Here is a 10975-nt window from a genome sequence, read left to right on the forward strand (position 1 = left end):
TGTTCTGCTGCATGGTGAGCACTGGCAGATGGAAGAGTGACAAAAAAATTCCTCTCCAGAAAGGAAAACACAATGGAAAACAAGTTGCGCAATATTTGTTTTTTAAACCATGCCAAAAAAGGAAGGGGATGGACTGAGGGGCAGTCTTCTGAGTTCAGAGAGCTTGAGAAACTCCTTATCTTACTGAGCAGTGGGACTGAGGTTTGGTCTGGGTGCTGCAGCAGTCCTGCACCCCCACATCCCCCTGGGCACTTGCATGTGGATCTTGCACACTGAAGCAGCATGTTGAGCTGTGCCCAGAGTCAACAGAAGCTGAAGAGCTTGCCTAGAGCAATGGACTTGTGAAATAAAATAGCTTTAATGCCAGAGCAGCATTAAAGACTGTCAAAGCATGATACCATCCAGGACCATTGCTTGAGCATGTCCTTGTTTTTCTACCTCCTCCCTTGCCGGACTGCATTCACCAGTCAGGTCAAAACAGCTTATTGGAAACAGGATCTCTTTCTTTCTTCCCAATTTTGAACCATTTTATCTGGCCCCAATTTTTAATTTGAACTATGTACTTTGGAGCCATAGCTTCTCTGTGGTTTGGAAAGTGTTTTTATTGAGTTCTGTGCGTGTGTGCTGCGATGCTAGCAGTCTGGTAAGCCAGTGGGTTCAGCTAGAGAGAAGAGCATCAACCTGGGTAAGAAACAGGAGAACCAAAAGCAGTAGCAACACTCTGAATATAACTACTGTCAACATGCAGAAAAAGCTTTAGCTAGCACTGTGTTGTTTGGGCCATGATGATGGGTTCCATTTTGATTTAGTGTCCCTGGTACTGAGTTGTCCTGCCCTGGTATGCTCTGCTTTATTTCAAATATGACTTCCTAGAGTTAATTCTTACTTTATATGACCTACTGTGACCTGTGATCAAGTGGTTCTTCTGGCCCTGGAACTCAGAGGGTACCCTTGTAGATATCCATTCACAATGAGTCATTCATTGCTAGAGTGAGAATAATCAGAACAAGTGTTCTTGCTCATTAATATAAAATTTGCCAGGGTGAGTGTGGAAAAATTGCACAATTTTACTCCAAAAAGTGGAATTTAAATTTTGTCACTGCTCTTTAAGTGGGGTAAGAATTTAATATTTTTGTTTTTCACAGCTGCCTTGCTTCTTGTTTGTGTTGAGAGATATATATATGCATATATAACTAGCCCATAATGGGCCTGTATTTGTTTTGGTTTAATTAAAGTTGTATTATTCAAAACCTATTTTTGAACCTGTCCGTGTAAGCTGTGCAAAATATCTCCTTGTGAAGACAAGTCTCCTGTTTCCCTCCATGGGAATGAGACCATACTGTTCCCAACTGAGGTTGGAATAGGAACGGTTTCCTGCTGCTTGATTTCTAATTACATAAATGGAAGGGGAAAAAGTGGAAATTCTAAGTACCAAAAGGCATGTTAAATTTAGTATAATACACTCATCTGGAAACTATCACATTTTTCCTTCTTTCTTAAGCCTGCTGAAATCATTGCTGGTTCTAACTGTAGCGTGATTTGAATCAGTACCAAAAAGTGCGAACAAGATAGGCCTAAAAAAGTCAGGTGTCCCTACCCAAAACTTAATGGGACCTTTCAGTGGAGAAATTACTGTATCACCCCAATGCAATTTGAATAGGAAAATGGTGAGTATACAGTGGGTAAAGAAACCATACTGCTATCTAGGAGAAGGGGGGGGAAAAAAAAAAGCAGCTGTTTGCTGAATAGAACTGTTTTTGAATGTTTAACAACTCCCTAAGTGCTTGACTGCCCACAAATCTGACTTTTAGCAGCTTGATTAGATGTCTACTGAGGCTTTGAGATGAATAAACAAGTCACAGAAAAGCAGGGACTGCAGGGAAAAAAAATATCAAGCTGTTTTTCTATTGTTTATCTGAGTCCTTCATGTTTGATCAAGATCCCGTCATTTCTTTGTATTTCAATCATGCCTGGGAGCCTTAGCCAAGATCAAGACCTTGCTGTATGTGGTGCTGTACACACAAATAAACACCAGTCTCTGCCCTGGAGAATTTACAAATGAAACAGATGGGATTAAGGGAGGTAGGAAGGTTTCTAATACCCATTCTAAAGATGGGAGAAGCTGTAGCCAAGGTCAGTGATGAGTCTTGGAGGGAATGTGGCATGCAGCTGGGACTCTAATTTGAGTCTTGAGCCATTGACTCCATCAGCCGTCCTTTCTGACTGTCTTTTCACGTGGCAGGTCATGGAGTCTCAGGGGAAGGCTGCCCACTTCATAGTCTGGGAGACTCCAGAGGGGTATGTTCTGCAACTATTTGCTATCCTCAAATTGCCCCAAATTCTTAATGGCAAATCTCTGATCAGTTAGGAATTCTGTTTTATTGTCCGGGAGGTGATTGCTTATAGAATCACTAATAGGTGTAAAACATTGAGATCCTCAATATTGACTTTGGTGTAAATCTGAATCTGATAAGGAGAGAAAATATTGAAATGTATTACCAGTTCTTTGTATCACAGCCACATCGAGGAGCCCTTCTCATGGAACAGGACACCGCTGTGTTAGGTATAACATAAGCATAATACCAGAAGATAGTCGCTGCCTTAGTAGATCTACCTTAAATACAAACTTAGGTAACAGATCGAGATAGAGGGAGGATATCAAGGAGACAATATCATTCCAGTAGTGGAAACACAGCAGTGATGGCGTAACTCAGCTCTTCGAGAGAGTTCACACGGATGATTCTCCAAAGGAGAAGGAATGGGTTTTCCAGATATTTTTATTGGGTTCCCTCCGAGTTTTTCGAGCAATGCAAAAGAAATCACAAAGGTGCTTGTTTGCAAATGCAAGCAGTGGGTTCATGAGTGGACTAAAGGAGACTGTGGTTGTTGTGGTAGTGATCTACCATGAGGTATAGCTCTTATGCTTTAGCTAGAAGGGAGAGGCTACTGGCAGAGCTGGGGAACGCGTGATCAGTGACCTGCTAGGAAAACCACTTTCTTCAGCAGTCTTCTGAATCAGCGAGGCATTGCTCACCCTTCCTTTTGCTCTGAGCTGGCTGGGTTTTGTTGCTTTTCCCCCCTACCACACACATCCCGACAGTAAGAAATAAACAAACTTTTTCCTCGTCTCCCACCCCACCCCTGCCTTTGTAAATGGGACTGGTGCAGATTTTGGCACGCCAGCTCCAGTAGGCAGCTGTATGCAATGCGTACTGTGTCTTGACTGCTCTGAGAGTCCAGCCTATAGCCCACCCACAGTGAAATGCTTAACTGAGATTGAAAATAAATGGGAACATAGTTTATGGAAATTCAGCTGTGGATCGCTGTTTCTCTTGTGACTTCTGGCTGTCAGCACTTAGCTGTACAGCATTGCTAGCTATTTAGAGCTGGATGTTCCTCGTGGTGGTGGATACCCACCTCCTGTAGCTTATAAAGATGCTGAGAAAGTTGTTGGTGACTAATAAATCACTCTTCATCTATAGTCTTTATTGGTAGTGCTTGTAAAGACTTCAGCTCTGGGTTAGGAGTGTATGCCCCTTCCTAGAAAAGGTCATGCCCTTATCAGTTCAAATTCAGTTCATAAATCTCCAGTTGTATGAAGGAGTGTGTTTCTTTTTAGAAGTTTTAGAGGGTATTCTTCCTCCCCCTCGGTGCTGCACTTGAAGTTGTTAGTAGTGACTAACAGCTTAACCCAAACCCATTACTAATCCCATGAGCCATGCATTCCCTGAGGATTTAGGAGTCCAGTTGTGATAGCACCTCAGTTTTCTCCCCTGTAAAATGGAAATGGTGATACTCTCTCCACTTGGTCATGGCTTTAAGACCTATTTCATTCCCAGGTAAAATTCAGCTTTGTACAGTCAGCTAGCGCATATTGTGGGACCCCACACTTCACTACCTGTCTGCGCTGGATTGAATTGCACTCCACAAAAGGCTTCACAAAACACTTTGGCTTCTGCTCTTTGAAGATGCTGGAAGAACAAGGTAGAGGTGTGCTGTGGAAGGGGATTGTTTCAAACAAGGTAGAGGTGTGCTGTGGAAGGGGATTGTTTCAAACAAGGTAGAGGTGTGCTGTGGAAGGGGATTGTTTCAAACAAGGTGAAGGTGTGCTGTGGAAGGGGAGTGTTTCTACACTTTCTTATCCACCCTTTCATCCAGTCACCTGCTTCTCTGTTGCCAAACTCCTGCGCCTTCTCTCCAGGACAATGTGCTATAGCACAGAGCAATAAGGGAGAAAGGGGTGTAGTTATCAGTGGAGTAAGGGGAAAAGAGGCTTAGGCTGAAGGTAACTGCCAAAGCAGCTGTGGGTTGTGTCATCTCTCTCTTTAGCAGCCTCTTTCTGGGTTCAAAGGTTGACGGAGCCTACAGGAGAAGAAAATAATTTCATATCCTAATGGCTCCATGTCTGATTTGCAAAACAATGGCACTCTGGGGTCTGTGGATGCCGTGTCTCCCACAGGAGTCAGTATAATGCTTTGTATTATCTGCAATTTTCATTAATTATCCCGAAGTAAATATAAAAATGGTGGCAGATGAATAATTGCTATTTGGTGGGATGCTATGTAAATGAAAAAGAAAGTGGAGCAATGTAGATTTTGATATAGTCAAATGTAAAGTTCTACATCGAGGCGCAACAAATGCTGGTCATACCTACAGGACTTTGGGGTTACAAAAACCCAGGAACTGAAGGGTTTGCTGCTAACAGGGAGAGGCAGAGAGAAGCAATGGTTGGAGGCCGAAGCTTGACCCATGCAGACAAGCCGTCAGGCACTGAATTATAAGCAGAGAGAGTGGGATAAGCTAGTAGAGGAATGGGTGGAGTTTTCAACTCTTGATGTCTTAAATGCAAGTTACTGTGCTCGACCTAGGAGTGACTGTGTGAAATCAAATGACCTGTAACACACATGGATTCATATCAGATGATCTAACTGTTCTTGTTGGCCATAAATTCCCTTAAACTTCTAAGGCCATAAAGGTTGACTGCAGTGTTCCTGGTCTCTGTCCCATGGCTTAATCTGGTATGAACTAAATGCAGAATTTTTGTAGCTCAAGGACCCTCTTTGTTAGACACTCCCTGAAGATGTCCCTGGTGTGGTTCTCAGATGTAAGACAACCTATTTCTGTGCTGATCATTGCTGCTTTGTTCTTCCAGCTCCTCCCTTTTGGACTGTTTTCCTTGGTTTTGTTTGAGGGAATGGCTGATGGTGTGTGCTTCCCCCGCTCCTTTTTCCAGGCACAGGGCCCGTTTTTTGTTTAATTCTCTCTGAAGATTACATGGTTTCGTAGATAATCTGTTGAGAGTTGGGGTATTTCATATGTCAATAAATGCATCTTTGAATGATGGATGGGAGCCTGGGGCTGGAACTGCAGGAGTGCTTGTGGGCTAGGACTGGAGGTGCAGCGGAAGGACCGTATGGGAAAGTCCACATAGTCCTGCCGCCTGCACCACGTCAGACAGAACAGAGAAAGTGAATTTACTGGGTTCTTTTAAGGCCTGAGAAATAATTCCCTTAAATCTTTGGGAGCATCCTAGTAGGCGACATGCTTGTGGGAGGCTCTAGTTTACTATCTGCTAAGCTGTGGATTTTGTATCCATATTAGGTATAAATAGAGGTAGGCTGGCAGATAGAGAGAAGGTCATTGTGACTCCTCTGAGCACAGGATGAATCTATCATTATTTAACTGAGGCTTCAATGTTAACTCTTATCGTACACTGGAACAGCCACTGAGGCAGTCCCTGTTACCAGAATTAAAACCAGAATGATGAAAAATTGGTCCAGTGCTAGCACAGATTGCTTGGCATGTTCAAGAAAGTAGTGATAAACTTAAGACTCCTGGCCAGTTTCGTTCAGTTCCTCATCAGCTGCAGTAGTATTATCTGCTTCACAAACTCAACAATCATGATCCTGCTTCAGGGCAGGAGGAGAGGGAGGCAATGAAAGCAGATTTCTCAGGGTCCCACATTTCTATGCTTTTATGAACCACACCCTCCAAAATATGAAAATCATGTTATCACCTTAAGGATTATATTTGCATTTGTCTTCTGTAAGGCGAGGGGAGTGGGAGCAGAGGAGTTTAATCTGTTAGCGAATACATACATACTTTTTTTTTTTCCTCTGTTACCTTCTTTTTAAAAAATGCTGACGCTCTCTTGCAGTAGCAGGACTTCAGAAACGGGCGCTTTGAGACTTCTGATTTTGGGTGCTTTTCTCTAAGGCCAGAGAGTTTGTGCATGAGCCTCTTCTATGCAACAGCAGTGCAATATTGCTCTGGGCTGAGTCACCCCGTTTCAGGCGGGTGCTGGTTTCCTTTCGGTAATGTGCAAAATGTTCCCTGCACACATGTGTATGTTCTAAGTTTGTACTGCTGGTTGACAGTTTGTAGGTGCTTCGGTGCCAGAACTGTCTCTAAACACATACAAGCACCTATTGTGACGAGGCCCTGAGCTTGGCTGGGGCCTTCAGGCAGTGCTGCAAGAAAAATGATTAATATAATAAGAGGTTCTGAGCGATTGCAGCAGGGGGAAGTTGTGCAGCAGAAAATAAGATGGTTATCGGAGGGGATTTAGCCGGTTGTAATGGAGTCGGAGGAAACTGGTGTTTTTGAAGTAGAAGGAAAAAAACTGTTTGAACTTGTAGGGAAGAGGGCACCTGCAAATGAAGCCCAACAGCTTCTTCCCAGCCCTCCCTGATAGAAACTGCCCCTGCAGACATGAACTGAATAGGAGAAGGATTTTGCATGACCTGAGTTGCTGGGGAAGCAAGGGAGGGAGGGACGAAGGGGCCTAGAGTGCCTGGGAGCGGGGAGCGATTGGGCAAGGTGGAAAATAAAGCGATTAAACACACTTGGACTTGCTCAGAGATGGGAGGGGTACATTTTTTTTTACTGCTGCCCCAGGGCCCCAAAATGCATTGGCACGGCACTACAGAGAAACCACTAATCCCAGTCACCAAGGGGAGGGAACGGGACTTTCTCGTTCTCTCCCGCTTGCCGAGCGTTTGGACCCCTGTCGAAGGAAAGGCTGATGGGATTAGAGGAAACAGCTGGCTCGAGTCTTACCCTGCGGGAGCTCGCATTCTCGGGACTCGGGAAGAGAGGAGCGCCCCGCTGCCGAGTCGCATTCCAGGTCATTTGCTGAGCCCAGATGTTTTCTAATGAGCTCTATGATAAATCCTTTTCCTTTACTACCTAGCACAGTCCCTGCCAGCCAGGTCTGTCCCTACATTTCTCTTTCTACGCATGGCCAGGCAAGTTGGACTTTGCAGTTCAAGCCAGGTAGCCAAGCTACCACTAGGACTCGTGCTGAATTCTGCCAAGAGATTCAGCACAGAGCTCAATTCTGTTATCCTAAAGCTGTGGCCTGATGGAGGTTGCTGGTCCAAACTCCTCCTGTGGCTGAACCTTCCCCTCTAGCCTCTCCTTACCTCTGTGTATGTTATTAAGCTGAGGGTGGATTGACCTGGTGGTCTGAACCAGCAGTGAAGTGCTGTTGCACCCACGTGCTTTGGGTGAATGTTAAAAAGCAGGAATGGTATTTGTAAGGACTGCTCCATCCTTGCTCGTGGGTGCTGGAACTGCACAGATGTGAGTCGCGTGCTTGGCAGCGATGGGAGGATGCGCTCCTCACACCCTACCTGCCACCACTGTCCCTTCCCTTCATCTACCTGAGATGGTGATGGGAAATCACCCCCCAGCCTTTTGAGTAGTAAAACCTTTGCCTCCGTCTCCTAACATGAGTACTGCTCCCTTCTCGTCAGGCGTGTATGCCCTTACAGACAGCAATTTGAGGTCCTGGGCTGTTATCTTGGAGATGTCTTAGGACTTATTTAGGAACCAAGAAGTAGGAGTTCAGCTCCAGCGGATGATGGTCTGGTGAGAGAAGGGAGCTGATAAAGAGCCATCTTTATTCCGGGGAGCTGCAATACAATTTTGTACCCTTTTGCAAACGAGATGCGGAGAAGTGAAGTGAATTGGCTGATGCGAGGGGGGGCAGGGTAGTCCATGGCAGACCCAGACGTCAGTCTCCCAGGTCCCTCGTGGGTCATGCAAGGGGGTTTAGCCCTTGAGAGTGCTTCTTTGGACCCTTTGCAGTGTGTCATGGGGATGGTGAACAAAACACAAGTCGCTGGGGGAGGGATGGAGTGTGGGCCCAGCTGCGGGGATCTGTGAAGGGCAATTCTCCCCTCGTTGCTCCCTGCAGCCCTTTGCAGATATGCACACTCTCGCTCGCTCTCTCTTTTCCCAGCTGCCTTTCCTTGCATGTGTTTTCTAGCATCCAGCTATGGGCAGAGAGCCTTGAAATCTGTGTTAAGACACAAATAAAAGGAATAGTTTTATTTTTAACTTACAAATACACCCTTTTACTTCTCACGCCCACAGTTCCTAGTCCTGTCCTGACAAGCGGGGAGCCCCTGGCACTGTGGGCGTTTGTCAGCAGGCCCAAAACAGCAACAGCGGGCGAGGGAGGGAAGCTCCTGGAGACCTGAGAGCAGGTTTCTGCTGTGTCTCAGTGCACAAAAGCCTTGGTGATCCAGCAGCAGGGGAAAGGGCTGAGGGGGAAGACATAGGTGGGTGCGTGGATGTTTTGGGCAAGGCTCTGTGCACCTGTGTTTTCATATGGTGTCTATCTGTGGTGGAAAACAACAGGCTGATGAAATGGGCTGTCGTCAGGGGGGTGAGAGTGGAGACTTGTGTCGTACTAACCCACGTGTTGCACCGCTCGGCGTGAAAACAACAGCGTGGTTTGGCACGGGTGTTTTAGGGGCAGGCAGCAAGCTCCCCACAGCCTGCGGGGAGCGGGAGCTGGTGAACGAGAGGGTGATGTGGAGCAAGAGTCTAAAAATGCTGCTGAAGCCAGCAATCCTGGCTAGGGGCGAGGGGCCTGACCGGTGGGGACGGCTCCTTTCCTGCCGGTGTTGCCCCTCTGCGCTCCCTCTGCTCCCAGCTGCAGAGCGGCTGCCTCTAGCCCGTGCCTGAGCCAGTGTCTGTCCAAATGACATCTGCAGGCATTGGGTCTTCACTCCTTCTTCTGGCTGCGATACCGCGTTGCCAGAGAGGAAGGGGAAAAGTGTTGGCCCAGGGCTTTGACAGCCTCTCAGCAGCTTCTTTCATCCTCCAGCCAGCCTGCTCTGTCATACAGCACCTCTGCTTGTTTCTTCTGACACCAGAAAACCTGCGCTCTGCTCCTCGTGCCTCCCCACCCCCAGATTTACAGATTGCTGTGTTTCCCTTTTCTGCTGTTTGGCTGTTTACAGAACTGGAACACGAATGAATAGTAGGAAGCAGTGAATGAACTGCACGCTGGCTCCCATCTCTGCGTGCAGCCTGGTGCTCCACTCAGAGTAATCACACCCCAGTGCCGAGGATTCCACAAAAAACATCAAAATACGGAACTCTGGACCTGATACACTTGGGTGAATTTCACCTTAATACCCACGGGCTGTTGCTTCATAGCTGGTTGCATCTACATTTTATTTTTCCTCATTCATCCACAGACCTGAGAAGTTGCTTCCAAGCCTCTGATGTCTCCTCTTTCACTCATATTATTCAGAATAAAATAGCCTCCCGGGCAGGAGCTCACTGGTCATGCTGGCCATGAGAGGCAGGTAGAGATCAGTTAAAAGCCCAAGTTCAGCAGTGCGTGAAAATGGTGGGAGATGAGAGTTCGGGCTCCCGACGGGGTATGTGGTCATGGCGAAAGGCTGCTCCTTGGTCTGTTGTTGGCCCTTTTGGAGCTGAGCAGTTCAGTACAGTTTGGGGCCGGGTAGAAATAGTTATCCTTCCATCTAGCAGGATAAGAAAGCGATGCTGGAAGCAGGTTTTTGCCATCCTATTTACAAAATCCTATTGTCCCGGAGCTGGAAGGAACCAAGCAGCGGGAAACCGTTCCTTCGCTGGCAGCCTCCAGCCTCCTTCAGCTAACAGCCAGCCCCAAAGCTTGCTTTCCTCGCTTCTCCCCGGGCCCGCTGCCAGGGCACTACCAACACTTCTCTCAGCACAGCTGTTGCTGTCTTACCATCTCCTCTTCCTGCTTCTCTGATCTCTGTGCAAATCTTCACACAAACAGGAGCCAGCAAAGCCCATCCAAGCCTTGCAGGTATCTTTTGATTTGGGTAGTGCCGTGCCAGCGTTTAATGTGGAGGCCTCTATTAGATTAATTGCGCCTTTACAGAAACAGAGCCCTTCCGGTCTCCAACAATTATCGTGACTGCGAAAGATAGCGATGAATGGGGTTTCACTGGGATTGTGTTTGGCTGTTAGTTTTTTAATGGGAAAGGGGAAGAGAGAGAGAAAAAGAAAGAAAGAAAAAGAAGAGAAAAAGGTGAGAAAGAGGAAGGGAAAAGAAAGGAAAAAGAAAAAAGAAGAGAACACCATCCCCTCTGGTGTTGGAGGAGGACTTTCCCAAAGTCTTCACTGCAGCTAGGACTCTACCCCAAGCCTTCTCTATCAAGTATTAGGTTTAAATAGGAACTGTTTGCGCTCAGTGAGCCAAATCCAGACTTTGTTTATGTCACTGCAGGAACAAACGCTGGGAAGTTACCTTCGACACGGCTCTTCTGTCACAGACACGTCGTTTTTACGGACGTGCGTTGCCAGCGGGCTCTCCCCGTTAGCTGTTAGCACTTGTCGGGGGCTTCGTCGCCCCGGACGGGCGGTCAGTGCGAGGGCTCCGCGCCCATCGCGGGGGCTGCGAGGCCCGCGGGTGTTCGGGGGGTGCCCGCGGGGGATCCGCGGCCGCGGGGCTCCCGCGCTCCGGCGCTCGGCCGGAGGGGCCCGCTCCTCCCGGGGCTGCGCGGGGCTCCCCGCCGGCCGCGCTCGGCGGGCGCTCGGCGGGGGACGCGGCGGCGTCCCGGGGAGGGAGGGGGCAGCCCCGGGGAGCGGGGCGGCTCTGCCCGCCGCTCTTCCCCCGCTGCCGCCCCGCGAGCAGGACCGGGACCGCAGCCCCCCGGCCCGGCGCTGAGCCGGCGCCCCGGCG

General features: G+C 47.9%; 1 long non-coding RNA gene across 1 annotated transcript; it reads right to left on the reverse strand.

Moving 5' to 3' along the window:
• Positions 1–6185: 6185 nt before the first annotated feature.
• On the reverse strand, positions 6186–10955 carry LOC140661712 (uncharacterized). Its single transcript, XR_012045851.1, has 3 exons — positions 10541–10955; positions 7936–8302; positions 6186–6470 (listed from the first exon to the last, which is right to left on the reverse strand). It is a non-coding gene; the product is annotated as an uncharacterized lncRNA (long non-coding RNA).
• Between the last annotated feature and the right edge of the window lie 20 nt (positions 10956–10975).

The sequence above is a fragment of the Ciconia boyciana genome, chromosome 19 (assembly GCF_034638445.1).
Source record: "Ciconia boyciana chromosome 19, ASM3463844v1, whole genome shotgun sequence".
Taxonomy (NCBI): domain Eukaryota; kingdom Metazoa; phylum Chordata; class Aves; order Ciconiiformes; family Ciconiidae; genus Ciconia; species Ciconia boyciana.